Source organism: Scyliorhinus canicula, chromosome 14 (genome assembly GCF_902713615.1).
Source record: "Scyliorhinus canicula chromosome 14, sScyCan1.1, whole genome shotgun sequence".
Lineage (NCBI taxonomy): Eukaryota > Metazoa > Chordata > Chondrichthyes > Carcharhiniformes > Scyliorhinidae > Scyliorhinus > Scyliorhinus canicula.
In genome coordinates, this window is record NC_052159.1 from 26,749,541 (window position 1) to 26,771,646 (window position 22,106).

Genomic DNA, 22,106 nt, shown 5'->3' on the forward strand with positions numbered 1-22,106 from the left:
AACAATGCGGTTGACTCTTAACTGCATCCTGAAATGGCCTGGCAAGTAGTTGTGCAAAGTGACAACGAGGCGACAAAAGAAAAGTCAAAAAGGAATAAAACGAGATGGACCACACAGCATCAGCTTATGGACAAAAAACATTGGCACACTTCGTCTTGTTGATCTCACAAAGTCCTGCTTACTAACATCTGGGAGTTTGTTCCAAAATTGGGAGATCTGTCACAGTCAAGTAGAAGCCCGACATCATATTTACAGAATCATACCTTACCGATAATGTCCTAGACACCAGTATATCCTGCTCTACTAGCAGACAGATCTACTGTGCAGTAGCACAGTGCTATGCAGTCCAGAGGGAAGCACCCTGGAATTCCTCAACATTGACTCTGGACCCATGAGGTCTCTTGGGGGAGGAAACCTCAGATTGATTACCACCTACAGCCCTCCCTCAGTGATGAATCAATATTTATACTGATTATCTGAATACTCCTAACTGAACACCACTTGAAGGGAGTACTGAAGGTGGTAAGGACACAAAGTACTCTGCGTAGGGGCTCGTTCATCACTAAGAATGGCTCAGTAACACAGCTACTGACCACGTTGACCAAATCCTGAAGGACAAATTTGGAAGAGTGCCTGCGGCAGGTTTTGAATGATCCAACAAAGAGGAAACTCCTACTTGACATGACCAATCTAGATGTCACAGGTGCATTTGTCCATGACAATATAAGGAGGAATGACCACTGTATAGTCCTTGTGAAGAGCACACAGTCTGGTGTTCACATGAAGTATACACTTCATCCACCCAACAATGTGTTCAGGTATGCCCTGTCCACAAAAAAGACAGAACAAAAATCAAAAAATTCAATCCAGCCAATTATCACCCCATCAGTTTCCTCTAGATCATCAGCAAAGTGATGGAATGTGTTATCGACAGTGCTATCAATCAGCAATTCCACAGCAATAACCATGCTCATTGATACTCAGTGTGCGTTCTACCTGGGCGACGCAGCTCCTGCCCTCTACTCCCCCTGCCTACGTCACCTGTTCTGTACCTGTTCCTGGAAAAGAACAAATCACTTATAATGGCATTTTCAAACTTTCAGCTATCAAGCCCTTGGCCTCTGTTCACCTCAACACTGTCAGCATCCTCAATCACTGTCTTTCCTTCACCTTTAATGCCCAAAACTTCAACATGTCCCCAAGCTGAGCTTCTGACCTAACTTCCTCTCCATCACAAAGCTCCATTAGAACCATTTCCATGACATTACCTATTTCCTTTATTTAAAACAAAAAATTTAGAGTACCCAATTATTTTTTTCCAATTAAGGGGCAATTAAGCTTAGCCAATCCACCTACACCGCACATCTTTGGGTTGTGGGGGCGAGACCCACACAGACACGGGGGAGAATGTGCAAACTCCATACTGAGTGACCAGGGACCGGGATCGAACCCAGGTCCTCAGCACCGTGAGGCAGCAGTGCTAACCACTGCGCCACCGTGCCATCTACCCATTTCCTTTATGCTTCTGCTGCCTCCAGTCTCTGCCATTCCGTTAGATTAAACGTATTCAAAACCCAACAGCCAGCATTCAAGCCTGCTCCTAGTCCTGTTCACCCGTAACCCTATGCACATTGACCTACTGCCAGTCCACCAACATCTCGATTTTTAAATTGACATTAAGGTCTTCTAAACCTTCCCTTGGCTCACCTTTTTTTTATTATCGCAGGCTGTACACCATTTCTTGGTCAGCCCTAATTGCCCATGAAGGGACAGTTAAGAGCCAACCACATTGCTGTAGGTCTGGGGTCACATGTAAGCCAGACCAAGGACGGAAGATTTGCTCTCGTAAAGGACATTAGTAAACCAGATGAGATTTTACAATAATTGACAATGGTTTCATGCATATCACTAGATTTTTAATTCTGGATTTTTTATTGAATTCAAATTTCACCATCTGTAGTTGCGGGATTTGAACCTGGAACCCCAGAGTGCACTGGGTGTTTGGATTACTAGTCCAGCGACAATCCCACTATGCCACCGTCTCCCACAACCTTTCAATTATTAGCATTCCTCCTACTCTTATTCACCTAATGTTCCCTTTTGCCCCATGATTTTCTTTTTGCTTTTTTTTTTAAAATTTAGAGTGCCCAATTCATTTTTTCCAATCAAGGGACAATTTAGCGTGGCCAATCCACCTATCCTGCACAGCTTTTGGGTGTGGGGACGAAACCCACGCAAACATGGGGAGAATGTGCAAACTCCACACGGACAGTGGCCCAGAGCCGGGATCGAGCCGGGACCCTAAAATTCACCTCCTAATTAACTCCATCTTACCATGGTTTTAGTTAACAACCGCAATATTCAATCCTCCTCTGGCATGGCCAATTGATTATTATTCCTTGCTTCAATGGAGTTACAGCAAAGAAGGAGGTGCTACAAATGATGCTAACAGCTCAGAGCCATCGATAAAGGATGGCATAAGCAAACATTTTTATTACTATGGTGGTGTCCAGTGTGGGAAACTATATATCCCAAAATGTTACAGTATTGCTTTTTATTAAACATTATACATCAGTTACTCCATGTACCTCATCAGGTTGCATTTTCCTTTCATCAAACTACCACGTGCACATCAGTGCTTCTCAATAGCCCCAAGGGCATGAAAGAACATTTTTATGCGGATCTGAATCAACTCATTAAGTTCACATCTGTCAATAATAAGCTTACTATCTTGGGAGACTTCAGTACTCGTGTGGGGAAAGGCAGAGATAACTGGGAAGGAGTTCTGTTAATCATGGAGGTTGGAAAATTTAATGGCCTGTTACTCCTGAATAAATGTGCTGTACACAATCTTTACATTACCATAGAACCATACAATGCAGGAGGCATGAAAGGGAAAATGCTGGAAAATCTCAGCAAGTCTGGCAGCATCTGTAGGGAGAGAAAACAGCTAACGTTTCGAGTCCGATGACTCTTCGTCAAAGCAAAGTGCAGGAGGCAATTCGGCCCATCTAGTCTGCACCAACCCTCTGAAAGAGACCCGACTTAGACCCACACTCCTGCACATCTTGTGGGAGGAAACCGGAGCACCCCGGAGGAAACCCACAGACAGGGGGAGAAAGTGCAAACTCCACACGTCATTCACCCAAGGCTGGAATTGAACGGGGTCCTTGGCGTTGTGAGGCAGTAGTACTAATCACTGTGCCACTGCCAATTCAACGCTCAGGCAAGCTGATAAATACAAGAATATTTGGATGCATCACATTGGCAAATGATAGACTACATCATTCTGCAGACGAATCTCCAGGATAAACAAATTACCCATGAAGAATATTGGACAGATTGAATTAATCAGAGCAATTCTCAATTTGCAATTAGCTTCAATTCAGCGCAAGCAACAAAGTCGTCAGAGATCCCTTCAATACTGCTAAACTGACTAACATAGCTTGCTGCAATCAGTTTCAGAACACACTATCAAAAACCCCAAAAGCTAGTATATCACTAGTTGGACATTGCGTTAAAAAGTGGAGCAAATTTGAAGGCATCATCACAGAAACACACACTGACTGAAGAATTGAGTGCTTCAGGATTGGTCCAATGAAAATGAAAGCTTCAGGAAAAGGTGGAATCCCAGTAGAGACTTTTGAAGCAGCAGGCCCTGACATTATAGGAGGTCTTCCATGATATCCACATGTGATTTTGGAATGAAGACAGATGTCAAAATGACTTTTGCAAAGCAGAATGTGATAACTATAGAGGTATCTCACTTCCTTCCACAACAGGAAAGATCATCTAAAACAGACTTGACATTGTAGCAGACTTAACACCCGAGGCGCAGTGTGGCTTTCAATCAGGTCACAGCACAATGAATATGATATTCACAGACAGAAATCCAAAAAAACTGTCTCGAGCAGAGCATGACCCTTTACACATTTTTGTTGACCTCGCAAAGGCCTTTGACATAGCCAGCAAGATTGCCCGCTGGACAAGACTGGAACGATGCATTTGCTGAAAATAATTTGTCAAGATCATACAGCAGTTCCAAAATGTAATAGTGAGCCAGGTCCTTACAAAAATGGTGAATCACCAGTTCCTTTGAGGTCTCAAACCGAGAGAAGCAGGCCTGCATACTAGCGTCGGTCTTCTTTAACCCATTCTTTTTTTGGTGTCCTTGGCCATGCTGTCCAGGATCTCTTAGGGGAAGAGCATCAGCAAATAGTTTTGATGGCTCATTCGTTTTGACCCAAGCCATCTTGAGGCAAAAAACAAAATTTGAGAAACTCAAGAATGTCCTTTTTGTCAATGATTGTGCCTTAATAGCTTACAGACAAGAGATTTGAAGACCATGATTAGCAGATGTTCAGCGGCTTCAAAGCTGTTTTGATTGGAAAGACTGAGGTTCTATACCAGCCGTTGCCAAATCCCAACATTGTTCAACCAGACACTTCCATCAATGATACAAGGCCGAAGAAGGTTGATATCTTCCAATGTGCTGATACCTTGAAACCATCATCTCCAATGAGAGATTCACTCAATAACCAGAGAGATATCATCTAGGATCGGAAGGCGAGCCAGGCGCTAAAACTTTGCACCATAGTAAACCACCAGAGCATTAGACTATCTACAAAGGTCAAGGTGCACAATGCTCTTCTCATGACTTCCCTCCTTTATGGCTGAGAGCCCTGGACTTATACAACAAACATAAGGCAGTTAGAACAATTTCACACGCATACTCTTTGGGGCATCCACTGGCAAGACTGGATCACAAACCTCAAAATCTTAGACAAGTATTGAGGCAATTCTCCCGAGAATTTTAACTATGAGGAGAGTTTGAATAAACTTGGTTTGTTCTCACTGGAATGGAGGAGGTTGAGGGGTGACCTAATAGAGGTCTACAAAATTATGAGGGGCATAGACAGAGTGGATAGTCAAAGACTTTTTCCCAGGGTAGAGGGGTCAATTACTAAGGGGCATAGGTTTAAGGTGCGAGGGGCAAGGTTTAGAGGAGATGTACAAGGCAAGTTTTTTTACACAGAGGGTAGTGGGTGCCTGGAACTCGCTGCCGGAGGAGGGGTGGAAGCAGGGACGATAGTGACATTTAAGGGGCATCTTGACAAATACATGAATAGGATGGGAATAGAGGGATACGGACCCCAAAAGTGTAGAAGATTTTAGTTTAGACGGGCAGCATGGCCTGCGCAGGCTTGGAGGGTTGAAGGGCCTGTTCCTGTGCTGTACGTTTCATTGTTCTTTGAGCCCAAATGCATTGTGCAACTAGAACAGAGGACCATCACATTCCGAGACAACTGCTGTATGGAGAGCTAGCATCTGGCAAATGAAACCAAGGTCAGCTGCTGCGCAAGCGCTAAAAAGACATACTTAAGGGAAATCTGAAGTGGTGCATCAAGCCAAATGAGCTGGAAGAATCAGCAGATGAGGGATGTCACTGGAGATCCCTGAACTGCAGAGCTTCTCTAACTTTTGAAAAGGATTACTGTCAATGTCTTATTGCTGCTCATGAACAAAATCATCGAGCAGCATGTGTCACAATATACGAGTTCCAACAACACAACTGTTTCCGACTCTTGTGCATCTATACATAACCGTATCCGTGTCCCTCATTGACGAGTCTGTACATCCTTCATCACCTGTTTTATGTAGATCAGCATAATGATTCTTCAAAATGGTATTAACACATTATTTCACTGACAAGCGGCAATTGCAGAGCTGAGGATGCCAATTGGAGTAATCAAGCAGACATTCAAAAAACAGCACAGCACAGGAACAGGCCCTTCAGTCCTCCAAGCCTGTGCCGATCATGTGTCCTATCTAGACCAGCCGCCTGTATCCTTCTATACCCCGCCTGTTCATGTGTCTACCTAATAAGTCTTTAACGGTCGCTAACGTATCTGCCTCAACCACCTCACTTGGCAGTGCATTCCAGGCCACCACCACCCTTCGTGTAAAATAACTTCCTCCGCACATCTCCACTGAACCTATCCCCCCTCACCTTGAACTTGTGCCCCCTTGTAATTGTCATTTCCGCCCCAGGAAAAAGCTGCCAACTGTTCACCCCATCTGTAGCCCTCTCCTTTGTGAATACCGATGCAAAGTACTCATCAAGGATCGCACCTATTTCCTTTGGTACTAACCATAAATTTCTCTTTGTCCTCGAGTGGACCAACTCTTTTCTCTAGCTACCCACTTATAAGTGTAAAATGCCTTGGGATTTTCCTTAATCCTGTCTGCCAAGGACGTTTCATGACCCCTTTTTGCCCTCCTAACTCCCTGTTTGAGCTCTTTTCTACTTTCCCTGTATTCTTCAAGCGCTTAATCTGCTTTTAGTTGCTCATGTATGCATCTTTTTTCTTTTTGATGAGACTCGCAATTTCCCTGGACATCCACGGTTCCGAAATCCTGCCTTTCCTTTTCATCGGCACATGCCCGTCCCGACCAGTATAGCCTCCTCTCTAGTCAGATTATCCACATGTTCTAAAAAACCTTTCTGGACACACTGAACAAATTCCTCACCATCCGGATCCCTAGCCCTAAGGGATTTCCAGTCAATATGAGGAAAATTAAAGTCGCCCACTACAACAGCCCTATTATTTCCATCCAGATTCTGCTTACATAATTATTCCTCAACTTCCCACGGGCTGTTGGGAGGCCTGTAGTACACACTCATCACAATGACTGCCCCCTTCCTCTTTCGGAGCTCTACCCAGAAGTGTCTCGTTACTGGGCAGCACGGTGGTGCAGTGGTAGCACTGCAGTCTCACGGCGCTGAGGTCCCAGGTTCGATACCGGCTTTGGGTCATTGTCCGTGTGAAGTTTGCACATTCTCCCCGGGTTTGCGTGGTTTTCGCCCCCACAACCCAAAGACGTGCAAGGTAGGTGGACTGAACACGCTAAATTGCCCCTTAATTGGAAAAAATGAATCGGGTACTCTAAATTTTAAAAAAAAGTGTCTTGTTACTTGATTCTTTCAAGGTATCCTCCCACTGTACAGCTGTAGAACACAGAACATACAGTGAAGGAGGAGGCCATTCGGCCTAGAGTCTGCACCGACCCACTTAAGCCCTCAATTCCATCCTAACCCAATAATCCCTACTAACCCTTTTTGGTCACTAAGGGCAATTTATCATGGCCAATCCACCTAACCTGCACATCTTTGGACTGTGGGAGGAGCACCCGGAGGAAACCCACGCAGAATCGGGGAGAACGCGCAGACTCCGCACAGACAGTGATCCAGCGAGGAATCGAACTGGGACCCTGGCGCTGTGAAGCCACAGTGCTAATCACTTGTGCTACCGTGCTGCCCTGTAATATGTTCCCCAACCAGTATTGCAACTCCCCCACCTCTTTTACCTTCCCCTCTGTCTCGTCTAAAACACCTATACCCCGGAATATTTAGCTTCCAGTCCTGTCTCTTTTTTAACCAAGTCCCCATTATCACAACCACCTCCAAGTTCCGTGCATGAATCAAGGCTTTAAGTTCACCTATCTTACCTATCATACTCCATGCATTGAAGCAGATGCACTCCAGATCTCTAGGCCCACTGAGTTTGACCTCCCCCAGCCTGGTCCTGGTACCATGCTCATCCCAAGTCTCTACACTTGCTGGCTTACTGTTTTGAATCCCATCCCCCTGCCACATTAGTTTAAACCGAATGATACCAGCAAACCTCCCAGCCAGGATATGGTGCCCTCCAGTTCACGTGTAACCCATTCTTCTTGTACAGGCCCCCCTTCCCTGGAAGACATCCCAATAATCCAAACAACTGAAGCCCTCCCTCCTGCACCAGTTCTTTAGCCATGTGTTCATATGCACTATCTCCCTGTTCCTAGCCTTGCTAGCACGTGGCATGGGGGGGTTATCCTGAGATTACCACCTAGATGTCCTGCTTTTTAATCTTCTACCTAGCTCCCTAAATTGCCGTTGCAGGACCCCGTTACTCTTTCTACCCATGTCATTCATGCCAATGTGGACAATGACCTCTGTCTGATTTCCCTCCCGTTTTAGGATGCTTTTTACCCGCTCAGAGACATCCAGTAATTTAGCTCAAGATATTAAACCCTGCAACAATATTAGGTTGCCTTGGAAGAGTGATGGCTTCTACGGTCTGTGTAGAGTCTGCACCTTCTCACTGGGTCTGCATGGGTTTCGGTGCGCGGTTTCCTCCCACAAGTCCGGAAAGACGTGCTGAATTGGACATTCTGCATTCCCCTTCAGTGTACTCGAACAGGCGCTGTAGTGTGGCGACTAGGCAGTTTTCGGCAACTTCATTGCAGTGTTAATGTAAGCCTACCTGTGACACTAATAAAGATCATCAGATAAAATTAATCTTGACCTTTCCTCCCCACTAAACCTAAACCACCAAAGCAGATGGCAAGGTTTGAACAAATAAAGTGTCAAGGTAAGATATTACAGGGTAGATGCAACAAAAGGACTATACTCACTGGTTCTGAGTTCAATGCACGGAATATATCCTGTAATGTACATTTTCCTGCTCAGGTATTATTCATACATTTTCAACAAAGCAAGCAGTTCTGCAAATAGCAGTGGATTTTGGTTGTAAGTTATTAAATCAGAGCTGTTCTCATTTCTGAATGTTTTCCGTGCATGAACAGAAGCAATCACCTTGCCCATTATATTAACTTAAAACAAGCAACGGAAGAATTGGAAACGAGCTTCAAGTGAGCAATATGCTACAAAAATCATTGTTAGGAAATATTCTTCAAAGAGATGAAGTACTTTATATTTAAATTATATTAAAAAATGTAACCATACGGAGCTGTCAGAACAGGAACTGAGTAACTTTACCCTATCCAGCACGTATGATCTATTTTCAGTCGAAGTTGGCAGCAGTAAATCACTCAACATTAATCTGAAGAGCTTCAGGACTTGATATCTTTGTTTTTTAAACAGTAGTAGTGGGGGTGAGGGGTCCTCTGGAGGTTTGGCAGGGGGAGAGGGGGTTATAAGTGAGACGAATGTAAGAAATTGTCACAGCTCACTCAGCTAAATTGCTGGCTTTTAAAGCAGACCAAGTAAGCCAGCAGCACGATTCGATTCCCGTACCAGCCTCCCCAGACAGGCGCCGTAATGTGGCGACTAGGGGTTTTTTCACATTAACTTCATTGAAGCCTACTCGTGGCAATAAGCAATTTTCATTTCATTATTATGGCACTAAATGTTATTAAAACCTGGGTTCGGATGCATGCAGGCAGCATGACTGTGAGAACTATGATTAAGGTGTCGTAAAAGTGAGATGTTGTAAAAATGAGATGACGTAAAAGTGAGGTAATCATCAATTTGCAGGTGAAGTGTTCTGCCAGTAGATCTTGAGAACCATTTGCTTGTTTACAGATCGCTAGCTAATGGAATATTTTTTACATTTGAAGGACCCCGGAGGTTCCTCTTAAGAGACAAAAGAATGCCTTATGCTTTGGGTACATATGGATGTAGTTAAAGGGAAGAGCCAAGTCTGTCTGAAAAGGCAGCTGGTCCTAAAATTCTCATCTGAACAGAAAAAATGGTTTAGTTTGGTCTTGAAGGGTTTTCACTCCAAATATTCTGCAGCGAAAAAGCAAGGAGAAACCTGCTTAACTTTATTCACGAGTGTTATTTGAAATAAACTGGTTTACTTAATTGGACTTTCGTGGCAGTTTAGGAAGTTACAGGTTTCTCTTTTACTGAAAAACTACTGTAACTGTTAACTGTAAAATAATTTCTTTGTTGCTCAGGTGGTTAATTCTATGATTAAATCAAAGTTTGCTTTAACATAAAAAAATGCCTATTGATCAGTGTTATCACTCCTGTGATGCAGTTACATTTCCTCAGGTTTTACAAATTTCGAACAGTTAGGTTCTCATCCGGGATCCTAATATAGGAGACTCATGGGGGAACAGTTGTGGGTCTGTACAATAGTTAGCCAGCAGTTAGAAGGAGTTTTCATTCCATTAACTTTTTCCAGATACCTATTGCTGCAAGATAGTTGGAACCATCTGAAGTTTGTGATTTAAATCATATTTTTGGATTGTTCTTTACGCAGGACAATGGCCATGCAATCTTTATTTGGAAATCCTGGAAGGGCAGGGAGAGGACTGTTCCACAGTGTATCTCTGAGGTATACCCCAGTTATACTTGGAAGTTAAAGCCAATCTTTGAGAAAGATTACTGCTCTGGTTCCAGCCACATCTCGTCATTCTATGAGAAACTGGCCAATTGCTAACTTGAAATAGGTCAAGGAAGTTGAAGCAAATAATTAGCTGCAATTGACTTCTTATTGCCTGAATCATTTAAAGAAACAAAGCAAGGGTTAAAGAAACATCAATGCTCCAAAATTGCCAGGCAAGGTGTTAAGATAAATTTGCATAGACAATTCCATGCAACATTTTGAACCTGTATCTCCATCTATTTTTACTGAGCAAATCCGACAATCAGTGACTTGGGTAGTCAACCTCCTAGTAGTACAGAATCTTGCCATCTTCATTTTCACCAAGTATGCTTTATTTCCCACTCTATCTCCAAAGAGCTACCTTTAAGAACATAGAAAAATACAGCACAGAACAGGCCCTTCGGTCCACGATGTTGTGCCGAACTTTTGTCCTAGATCAAGAACAAATTAATCTACACCCCATCATTCCACCGTAATCCATTTACCTATCCAATAGCCGCTTGAAGGTCCCTAATGTTTCCAACTCAACTACTTCCACAGGCAGTGCATTCCATGCCCCCACTACTCTCTGGATAAAGAACCTACCTCTGACATTCCCCCCCTATATCTTCCACCATTCACCTTAAATTTATGTCCCCTTGTAATGGTTTGTTCCACCCGGGGAAAAAGTCTCTGACTGTCTACTCTATCTATTCCCCTGATCATCTTATAAACCTCTTTTGAACTGATTTGGCAACTGTCCCCTTCCCGCCCTCTCATCCATCTTGCAAAGTCAGCATTTTGCCTCACGATGTCTTTTCAGGTTTAGTGCCATTAGTCACTATGATAATAAGTTGAGTATTGTCCTTTAAGAGCACTGATACAATTTACTTGTACTTTTTATGAGCATATGGTTGGTGTCGTGACAGTGCCCATTCCAACCTGAACCATATGGACAACGGTCTAGTATTTACTTGGACATCACCAAAGGCACACGGAACTAACGTTTGGTGAGGCAATGCCAATATAAATTGATAAGTTACTTCATTTTACAGTAAGGTGAACTGAGAGAACACTGTTCCAAGTCCAAGGGTTAATACTCAGTCTAGCATGTAATAAATGGGAAATAAACACAGCAAACCTTTTTTTCCTACATCATTGAGTCATCTCCCATTTCTTAAAATGACTAACATAAGCAACCTTTAAAAATCTGGCTTTAACACTAATGTGATTTTACTTTTACAGTAAATGCAAAACTAGCTCATTACCATAACTACCCACCAGAATCTTTGTTTTCTTAAATAAATTTAGAGTACCCAATTATTTTATTTCCAATTAAGGGGAAATTTAGCTTGGCCAATTCATCTACCCACACATCTTTGGGTAGTGGGGGTGAAACAGGGATACAGGGAGAATGTGCAAACTCCACACAGACCCAGGGCCGGGATCAAACCCGGGTCCTCAGCGCCGTAGGAACCAGTGCTAACCACTGCGCCACCGCGCTGTCCAGAATCTTTGTTTAAATGTGTCTGAATACGCTAGGTTTGAAAAACATAATTAAATCTACCATTTCCCAAAATATTAGTGGTCAAAAAACCATGAAATATTACAGTATTTGAGAAAAAAACCTGTCAAATATAATAATTTAAGAGACTTATTCATTCGTTGCAACTATTATAATGCTACTGATTCCATTATCAAAGTTCCCAACAAAATTAACAAACTGACACATAAAAGAAATGTTCAATGAATTTGTGAAGAAAAGAAATTCCATCAGCAAGTTCTACAGTGTAGAGATGAAATTTACTTCTCAACCGAATTTCAATTTGCAGCACATATTTACAAAATCCACAAAACCGAAATCTTAATTTCCAAAACGGAGGGTAGTATAACTAGACAAATCACAAAAATCCATGGTGCATCACCATGATACAGTACTTTAGTTAGATTTTTGCATAATACAAAATGTTTCAGAGTAACTTACAGGCCTGGAACTGGAACAAAAAGATAGACAGACAGAAGAAACAATAACTTATGCAGACAGATATGCAGACTTATGCAGTTAGATATTGTAAAATCCTAACAAATGCCAATATAAAAACTGAAAATACTGGATATATTAGTCAGGTCGAATATTTTTCTTTTTGGCTGCGCTTATTCTTCTTTGTTGAGGACATTGTCATGCTTCCCTTGAGGTGAGGGGGGGGGGGGGGGGGGGGGGTGGCAGTAATTTATCCTTAATTGACTCACCCTTCGATTGTTCTCCTGCTGCCTGATGACCTGTCATACTTCCCTTGAGGTGGGGGGTGCAGGTGGGGTCAGTAATTTCTCCTTAATTGGCTCACCCTCCGATTGTTCTCCTGCTGTCCGATGACCTGTGAGTGAGATTGGGTTTAATATTCTCTATTTTGGGTGATTTGTCGTGTCTGGTGGGGTGGGTCCTCTCTAGAGGGTTTCTTTGGGTGTCCATTCTGAGAGATGTTGAATTGCGGTAGGTCTGAAGGTAGATTCTTGGTTAATTCCACCCGAGTTGGATGTGCCCACATGGCGTTTGGTTGACCGGTCTTAGTTTTGTCGTAATACGGTGGATCCCAGAGGTTAATTCTGACAGATCTTGCTCTTCTTCTTCCTCCTCCTCAACTCTTCTTCAGACTTGACGTGGTAGGGCACCACCGAGACCCGGTCCGATCCTGGCTCCGGGTCACTGCCCGTGTGGAGTTTACACATTCTCCCTGTGTGAGTCTCACCCCCACAACCCAAAGATGTGCTGCGCATGAGGATTGGCCACGCTAAATTGCTCTTTAATTGGAAAAATGACAAAGGAATGTTAGCAATATTCTTCTTAACATTGATGCCATTGTGGGATAGATGTTGGAAGGTGGGCTTCGTGTCACGGGTAAGGAATGTATCTATATTTCTCTTAATATTGATGTCCTTGCTGAAGAGCGGTGGTAAGGTTGGAAGGTGGGCCTTGGTGGCATGGGCAAGCAGATAACTATTTTTGGTGGCTTTTGGTGGCTGAATCCTTTCAATTTTGGATGGTCTTGGTGGGAGGGGGGAGTGGGGGTCTGCCAGCCCCCTCGGCCTGATGTGGGTTTCCCCCCGTCTACTCGACTGGGACCAGGCTATATTTGTCTCGCGTTTTGGGACTTGACCCCATGGTTACCGGATTCCCTTTTGGGGGTGGCGTGGGTACTGATAATTTGATGATCTGTTTTGTCCTTGAGAGATGGATTTGTGGGGGTTTGGTATCTCGCTCTTGCTCTCTTTTTACTTCTATGGGAGACCCTGGGTTGGAAAAATGGATCAGTTTGTGCTTGTCCTCTCTTTGACACAGAAACATTATTGCAATTTTGGATGTAAAACCTCAACTCCAATTTCAACTCAATTTCAACTGCCAAGATTACTTACTTATTCAATTAAGCCTATTTATGCATCTGTCTCCACCCATCATGGCTAAGCCCCAAATAGATGCTCTCATCACTTCAAGAATTTACTTCTCCAATATGAACTGGCTTCCTTACCACCACCCTTACAAATATGATCTTAATTCAGAATTCCTCAACCCGGTACAGAGCGCTATCACCATCTTTGCCAAGCTTCACCATCTCCCTGAACCTAAGATTGCAAATACAAGATTCTCAGTCTAATTCTTAAATACCTTCAACAAACCTTGTTTGACTGTAAGTTACATTCTTCAGCCAAACATCGCCAACTGTCATCAGATTACTACCCATTCTTCTCTCCAATACAAGCTAAAATTTCAGTCACTAAGCTATTTCCAGTGAATTTGCTCCCAGACCACTTGGCCTTCCCCTGTTCATACAACCTTTCCCACTAAAAAGATCTCCTAAAAAACCTCTTGCAAATCATGCCCATCATCAAATATTCTCTATTTTTGGTGATTTGTCGTGTCTGGTGGGGTGGGTCCTCTCTAGAGGGTTTCTTTGGGTGTCCATTCTGAGAGATGTTGAATTGCGGTAGGTCTGAAGGTAGAGCCCAATCTTCCTTCTTGGTTAATTCCACCCGAGTTGGATGTGCCCACATGGCGTTCGGTTGATCGGTCTTAGTTTTGTCGTAATACGGTGGATCCCAGAGGTTAATTCTGACAGATCTTGCTCTTCTTCTTCCTCCTCCTCAACTCTTCTTCAGACTTGACATGGTAGGGCAGCACCGAGACCACCAGAGTTGGATGTGCCCACATGGTGTTTGGTTGACCGGTCTTAGTTTTGTCGTAATACGGTGGATCCCAGAGGTTAATTCTGACAGATCTTGCTCTTCTTCTTCCTCCTCCTCCTCCTCAACTCTTCTTCAGACTTGACGTGGTAGGGCAGCACCGAGACCCGGTTCGATCCTGGCTCCGGGTCACTGCCCGTGTGGAGTTTACACATTCTCCCTGTCTGAGTCTCACCCCCACAATCCAAAGATGTGCTGGGCATGAGGATTGGCCACACTAAATTGCCCTATAATTGGAATTTGCTCCCAGACCACTTGGCCTTCCCCTGTTCATCCAACCTTTTCCACTTAAAAGATCTCCTAAAAAACCTCTCTTGCAAATCATACCCATCATCAAATGGTGATGCTCGTGTTGCTATTTGTAATGCTTGCAAAGTACATGAGTAAGCAATTCGAGTGGATAACTGATCCCAACATCAAATTACATACATTTGTTCATCAGGATGGTAAGCTCCATACACCAAGTAGTAAAATCGTGGACTGGATTTTTGGTCTAACAAGGAAGGGATGTCATCATGATATCTGATTGGGTGTGTGGATTTGAGTATTAGATGCTAAACAGTACTCAGTAAGATGCTGCAAGGTAAACTCAACTACCTATGGGGTCACATCGCATGACGGGTCGAAGGTCAGATGGCACATCAGGGAGTTAGCCAGAATGGCAGATCAAAAGTTGTTCTTGCAGTTAAATCTGTTACTTCGAGTGTTGTTCGTTCAGCCTGAGGTGCGACAAACACAAGCTTCAGAAACAGCATCTTTCAATTAAGCACTTCTGGACTCAACACTGAACAACTTCAGATGGCAAAATCTCTCCCCAGTTTGTTTCCTTTTACTTTGTTGTTTAATGTTTCCTCCCAGTTAGCAGCATGAGACAAATCAGTTTCCTTTCTTACTCCATCACCATTCCCATTGATCCTGGTGACCAAAGTTTCTGTCATTCAATCTCTCCTATCTCGCACCTTATCACAGACATTCCCATGTCCTTGACCCACCCATCCCTTGCTCAAAACTCATAACATCCCCAACTTTTCCCAGTTCTGATTGAACCAACCAGAAATATTAAGCATTTCTCTTTTGACACAGATGCTACCCTGTTGAGCTTTTGTCCAGCATTTTCTGCTTTTATTTCAGACTTCCAGCATCTGCAGAATTCTGCTTTTCGATTAAACTTATATTGACTCATTTCTATTTTTGCTTTTACACACCGAGCTGCTCTATCCCCAGAATTAACTCCCAATTTGCAGCTCACCATTCTCAATTTGGAGAAATTCTGCTCACCAGTGCAAAATAAAAAACACAGCTAATCCACGGATCAGACAGCAATTTAAAACTATAAAGTCCAAGGATTGAAGTGGAATTAACGTAATACCCAATCTAAACAACATGTGCCTGGGGTGGCAGCTGGGCTGATACCATCATTGGTGTTAAATGATAAAGCACAAAAGTAGGATGGACAAGGGAGAACCAGCAAGCTAAGACCCTGGTGTAAAGTAAGAGTGCCAAAATACTGAAAACCATCTGTCTGGAACTACACTTGCGGCCCCTTGCAATACTACTGCAGTAGATTTGTCAGTTTTTGCTTAGCTTTACAATCAGCTCGCTGAACCTTAACTAGAGAAGTGAGGGGTTGGAAAGGGATGAAGATCAGGGCACAGGTTACCCAACAAACCCCTCAGCTTAATCAACGTAAACATGGTTAGGTCCAATACTACATATACAGGGATGCACTAAAACTTGGGGTAGCCTGCACAAAGGCTCAATGGGGAAAGGCAACTGTCCAAGGCCCTCCGACCTGTACTACACAGTGGTGGAAAGTCATTAAAACCCCTCAGGCTGCATGTTTAACAGAAATCAAATAATTATTACATTGTAGGAGGCAATTCGGCCCATTGAGCTTGCACAGGCACTGAAAGATCATTCTATCTATTGCCATAGCCTTGCACATTTTTTCTTTTCTGATAACAATCCCCAAACCTGCTTCCGCCACCCTCTCAGGAATTTCGTTAGACTCCAAAAACCTTCTGGGTGAAAAAGCTTTCATCACTTTCACTCCTTTTAGTCAATTATATTGAATCTTTGCCCTCTAGTTCTTGATGCTCTTGGGTGGGAATAGCTTCGCACAATTTACTCTGTCGAAATACCTCTATCAAGTCTTCTCTCAGCCATCTTTTCACCAAGGAAAACAGTTCATTTTATGGGAAATTGTGGTTTCAAGCTATAGATTGAAATTAAGCTTGCTTAAACTTCGAGAAAAAGAGGTCTTATTTGTTGTTTACAACACTAAAGAAGACCCATCATGCCTGCACCGACTCCCAAAAGAGCAACCTAGCTAGTTCCATTCCTCAGCCTTCTAAATTCATCACTTTCAAATGTATATCCAGCTCTCTTTTGAAACCGCCTGCGAAAGTCTTTAAGGTTTTAATCAAGACCTTTTGTTTCACAAAGATTTGCATTTTCTCTTTTCATCCAATCTTTCTTTTCTTTATTTTTTCTGTACTTTATTTACCATTGGATTCACCCACTCTTACACACTTAGCAGTTCTTGCACTCACAAACCTTCAATATGATTGGTTGAGGAGAGACAGTTGCCTTTCTCACTGGTCTCAGTGATTCCATTCTCTTGCTGGACTGCTGCCTACTTTCAGTAACAGGCCATACAAACTAAACTTGTTAGACTAAGTCTAACTAACGATAAGTTTCATTGGATATCCTGCCACAGTAAATAACACAGGCTAAACAGTTGGATTTGTAGAAGTGAAAAAATTTTTTATAAATGTTTTTATTCTCCATTTTCACATTTTCCTTCAAAATTTACACCCCACCCACAAACAGTAAACGGTAACAAATACAAAATCAATCCCCTTAACAATAACAACAATCCCATCCTCTCACCACCCCAAACAACGGCCCACCTGTCAATATATGCATCCAATAAAACAAACCCTCCCACGGTGGAAACAAAAAACAAAGGAGAAAAAGGAAAAGGAGTCCGGGACCGCTCATAATCACCATAGAGTCCACTCTCTTTCTCCCCCCCCCCCCCCCCCCCCCCACTCAACGCCGTCCAACCTCTGAAAGAGTGCCATATATGATACCAAAGAGTTGTAAACCCCCCCCCCCCCCCACCACCTCCTCCCGTCCATTGCCTCTTGTAAACCTCCTTCCCCCAACCTCGGTTCCTTCCCCCCCAACTTTCCACGCTGGCTAGACCACTCGGACCCTGTTCTGCCAGACTCCGATGGCCACAGCCCCTCCCCCACCTCACTCCTGTTCACTGGCCGGCTTAAAACGGCCAGCGTGGAGGCCCCCGCCCGGGACCCTTTCCCCCTTGCCCGGCCCTAGGAAAGCCCAGAAATCCCCTTTTAGCACACAACCCCCGCATATCCACCTACACCCCAAAGAGCCCTCACTTCGAATGAAAGTCCCATCACTTCCCTTGTCCAAATATATACAACACCGGCTCCTTTAGCCCATACACCCGCACGCAGTGAAACAAAAAAAAGAAGAAAATACAGTCATGAGGTTACATCGGCACATGGCCATTTCTCAATTTCTCAGTTCTGCCACAGTACTTCTGCCTTCGCAAACTCCTCCACTGCTTCCGCTGTTCCAAAATAAAAGTCCTTGAGCTTGTAAGTCACCCTCAGCTTCGGTGGATATACAATGCTGCACTGCACCTTACTAATGTACAGTGCCCTCTTCACCCGGTTGAAAGCAGCCCCCCTCCTTGCCAGCTCCACCATAAAGTCCTGGTATACACGTATACCAGCTCCAGCCCACTACACCACCCATTCCTGCTTGGCCCAGCACAGGACCTTCTCCTTCACACTGTATCTACGGAAGCACAGAGTCACTACCCTTGGCGGCTCACTCGCCTTTGGTACAGGCCTCCACGACCGATGAGCCTGATCCAGTTCATATCGGGAGGGATCCACCCCTCCCCCAATAGTTTCGCCAGCATCGTGGCAAATTAGTCATTCGGTTTAGGTCCTTCAACTCCTTTGGCCCCACAATCCTCAAATTCTGTCGCCTGGATCTGTTTTCCAGGCTTCCAATTTTCCTCGCAGATCCTTGTTAATCTCCATCACCTTCCGCATCGCCTTCCCCATCGAGGTAAGTTGATCACTGTGCTGCAATAATGTCTCCTCCACTACCTTCAGCGCCTCCCCTTGCTTCCGCATCTCCGCCACCGCCGTCGTCGTCACCGGGGAAATCGCCTCCTCCACCAGCACACTCAAAACCTCCCTCATCTCCTTCCTCATTGTCTCCATGTATTTTGTAAACTGCCTTTTGAATTCCGCAGCCATCACCTTAGTTATTTCTTCAGCCGTAAGCAATGCGGCCTCCCCTGGTGCTCCAGCCTCCATTCCCCTTGGTGACCTTTCTACTCCCCGACGGACTTTCAGCTGTTTTCACAGCCGTTTTTTTTATACTGGTCCTCGACATATCCCTTTCTTGTGCTTTCTCCTGACCTTCACCGCCTTCGCTGCCCCTTGGACCAGCCGTCAATCCCCGACAATGCCGTTCCCGAACGGGAGCCCTCCAATGCGCGGCTGCCTCCCGCCCGCCGTCACCGGAAGTCGCCATAAATGAAAAAATTAACAGACTATTTACACAATAACTTCAAGACTGCAGAAGATTCAGGCTGGGCAGAGAATGTTCTCTCTATAAATGTGAAAACAAACAAATTATATGAAGCAACACTTTGTGGATCCCAGGATTGTTTGATAGTTTAGAGATTCTAAGATAATGCAACTACATTTATTACCAAGATGATATGCACATTTTTCTATTTACAGGTCTCGAAGTTAATCAAGACCTGTAAATTGTCCAAAGGCCAGTCTTATAAGGAAATACAATGCCTCAAAACATCTTTTCCAAATGTTGCAGTTGAGCAAATAAAATATACCCTTGCCTTAAGGGATTACATAACACCATGGAGACGAACACAATATTTTCAGTGAGTAATTAGTTTATTTTTAAAAATCAATCTTGAGGACAACTTCCGATGCTCATTACAATTTTTTGCAATTTCACTATTCCTCAACAAAGGAACTGTGAAACCAGAGATCAAAATAAGAGATATTTTTAGCCAAAAACGGAAACTGCACCATTAACTCAGCTAATGGATAATAGGGTAGCACTAGTGTACTAAACTACAAGATCCCAAATGTTATTACTGATCAATTGCTTATCACTGGCCTCAGCTGTGGGCCATAATGCAGAATGGCATTATAATTAGCCAGCATGACTGGGTATGGTCACAAGCACGAATGAGGTTTCCCACTGTAAAGCATTGGGGGAGGCAATGTTACAGAGATAGAATAGACAGTCAATGTGATGGAGAAGTTGGTGGAAAGAATATGGAATAGTGCTGGGACCAAAGAGGATCAGTTTGATCTTCCAAAGGTTTAGCTGGATCATGCCAGCCTCCAAGTTGGACAAAGCTCTCTGACAGCATCAGGACAGTGTTTGTGTTAAGAGTGGTGAAAAACAGCTGGCTGTTAACAGTGAGACTGAACGCTGACAAAGGGGCAGCACGTACATGAGGAAGCAAAATGGGATAAAAAGGATTGTTGGGAGAGGTGACAAAACAACAATCACTATGTATGGTGCACACCTCAGTTGAACATCAGCAGTTGGCGATCCTGTTCGGAGTAGACTAGGAGGGCAGTCCCACGGTTTCTGAGCATTCAGGGCTTGGTCTGCAGGTTTAACCAGCACAGAGGTTGTTTATAGCCTGGAAGAATTGGCCAGCAGCGTTTTCATGGTATCTAAAGTGTTATGATCCGAGGCCAGGTTTTTGGTAAGATCTATTTCAGGCCAATAACATTTTATTTTTCGTAGACAAAGTTTGATATTCAAGACACTTTCTAAGCAAACAAAACCAGAAGAATCCACAGACAGAAAAATAAATTTACGACACAAGGTCAAAAAATATGTACGCACGGTAGCATAGTGGTTAGCACTGTTGCTTCACAGCGCCAAAGTCCCGGGTTCGATTCCCGACTTGGGTCACTGTTGGGTCTGAATTCTCCCTCAATGTACCCGAATAGGCTCCAGAATGTGGCAACTAGGGGATTTTCACAGTAACTTCATTGCAGTGTTAATGTAAGCCTACTTGTTATCTAAAGCAGAATCGCACTGGTGAAAGAATAAAATACATTCTAAGATAGAGTTTAGAAAAGAATGTACACCAATTATTTACCTCACATGGAGGCACAGATAGACAGCAGTATATGCTTTCCAACTTGTGTTTCTCGGTTTTTGTAAATGTAGTATCTTTAAAAATTTTCCATTTCATTCTTGCTGCTGCAACTTTTCAAAGTTCAGCACTGTTTATATCATGTGCTATAATTCACACTTTATTCATTCCTGTCAATGTTGGTGCTTTCCACATCACACTCGCTCAAATGTATTTTGTAAAAAGTTAGCAATGCCACAGCAACAATCACGACTGGTGTAATACTGCTATGAAACTGCAACCTCCTGTATGGGGATTATTGTAGAAAAGACAGAATTGACTGTAAATTTTAGATGCTCAAGAATGAGCAAGCACAACAGACCCACTTTAGAATTGTGTGTGAATGAAACAATACACCAAGAACAAGCTGATGCCTTGGAAGGAAATAAATTAAAGCGAAAGAGAGAGACGGGGGGGGGGAGCGAGGCGGCGGCGGGGGGGCCAGGCGGCGGCGGGGGGGCCAGACGGCGGCGGGGGGGGGGGCCAGACGGTGGCGGGGGGGGGGGGCCAGACGGCGGCGGGGGGGGGGGGCCAGACGGCGGCGGGGGGGGGGGGCCAGACGGCGGCGGCGGGGGGGCCAGACGGCGGCGGCGGGGGGGCCAGACGGCGGCGGGGGGGGCCAGACGGCAGAAAAGAGGGGGCCAGACAGCGGAAAAGAGAGGGTGGGAAAGAGAGGGCGAGAAAGAGAGGGCGAGAACGAGAGCGAGCGAGCGAGCGTGAGAGCGGGCCAGCGAGAGAGAGAGAGAGAGCCAGCGAGAGAGAGAGAGAGAGCCAGCGAGAGAGAGAGAGAGAGAGAGAGAGAGAGAGAGCCAGCGAGAGAGAGAGAGAGAGAGAGAGAGAGCCAGCGAGAGAGAGAGAGAGAGAGTCAGCGAGAGAGAGAGAGAGAGAGAGAGACAGCGAGAGAGAGAGAGAGAGGACAGCGAGAGAGAGAGAGAGAGGAGAGAGAGAGAGAGAGAGAGAGGGGGCCAGCAACAAAGAGAGAGAGAGAGCCAGCAAGAGACAGAGAGAGAGCGCCAGCGAGAGACAGAGAGAGAGCCAGCGAGAGAGAGAGAGAGAGAGAGAGAGAGCCAGCGAGAGAGAGAGAGAGAGAGAGAGGCAGCGAGAGGAGAGAGAGAGAGGCAGCGAGAGAGAGAGAGAGAGAGAGGCAGCGAGAGAGAGAGAGAGAGAGAGAGCCAGCGAGATAGAGAGCCAGCGAGAGAGAGAGAGCGAGCCAGCGAGAGAGAGAGAGAGAGCGAGCCAGCGAGAGAGAGAGAGAGCGAGCCAGCGAGAGAGAGAGAGAGAGAGAGCCAGCGAGAGAGAGAGAGAGAGAGCGAGCCAGCGAGAGAGAGAGAGAGAGAGCGAGCCAGCGAGAGAGAGAGAGCGAGCCAGCGAGAGAGAGAGCAAGCCAGCGAGAGAGAGAGCGAGCCAGCGAGAGAGAGAGAGAGCGCCAGCGAGAGAGAGAGAGCCAGCGAGAGAGAGAGTGCCAG

At 44.6% G+C, this 22,106-nt stretch overlaps 1 protein-coding gene across 13 annotated transcripts in view; it reads right to left on the reverse strand.

Annotated features, from left to right (window-relative positions):
- The window catches only part of LOC119977492 (inositol polyphosphate-4-phosphatase type I A), a 246,016-nt gene that overhangs the window by 168,176 nt on the left and 55,734 nt on the right, over window positions 1-22,106 (reverse strand). The window contains exon 2 of one of the 13 annotated variants that reach the window (XM_038818514.1): window positions 20,017-20,101. The exons of the other annotated variants lie outside the window; for them this stretch is intronic. The gene's annotated coding sequence lies outside the window, so the exon portion shown is untranslated. The remainder of the gene's footprint in view (window positions 1-20,016; window positions 20,102-22,106) is intronic. 13 annotated transcript variants of the gene reach the window in all.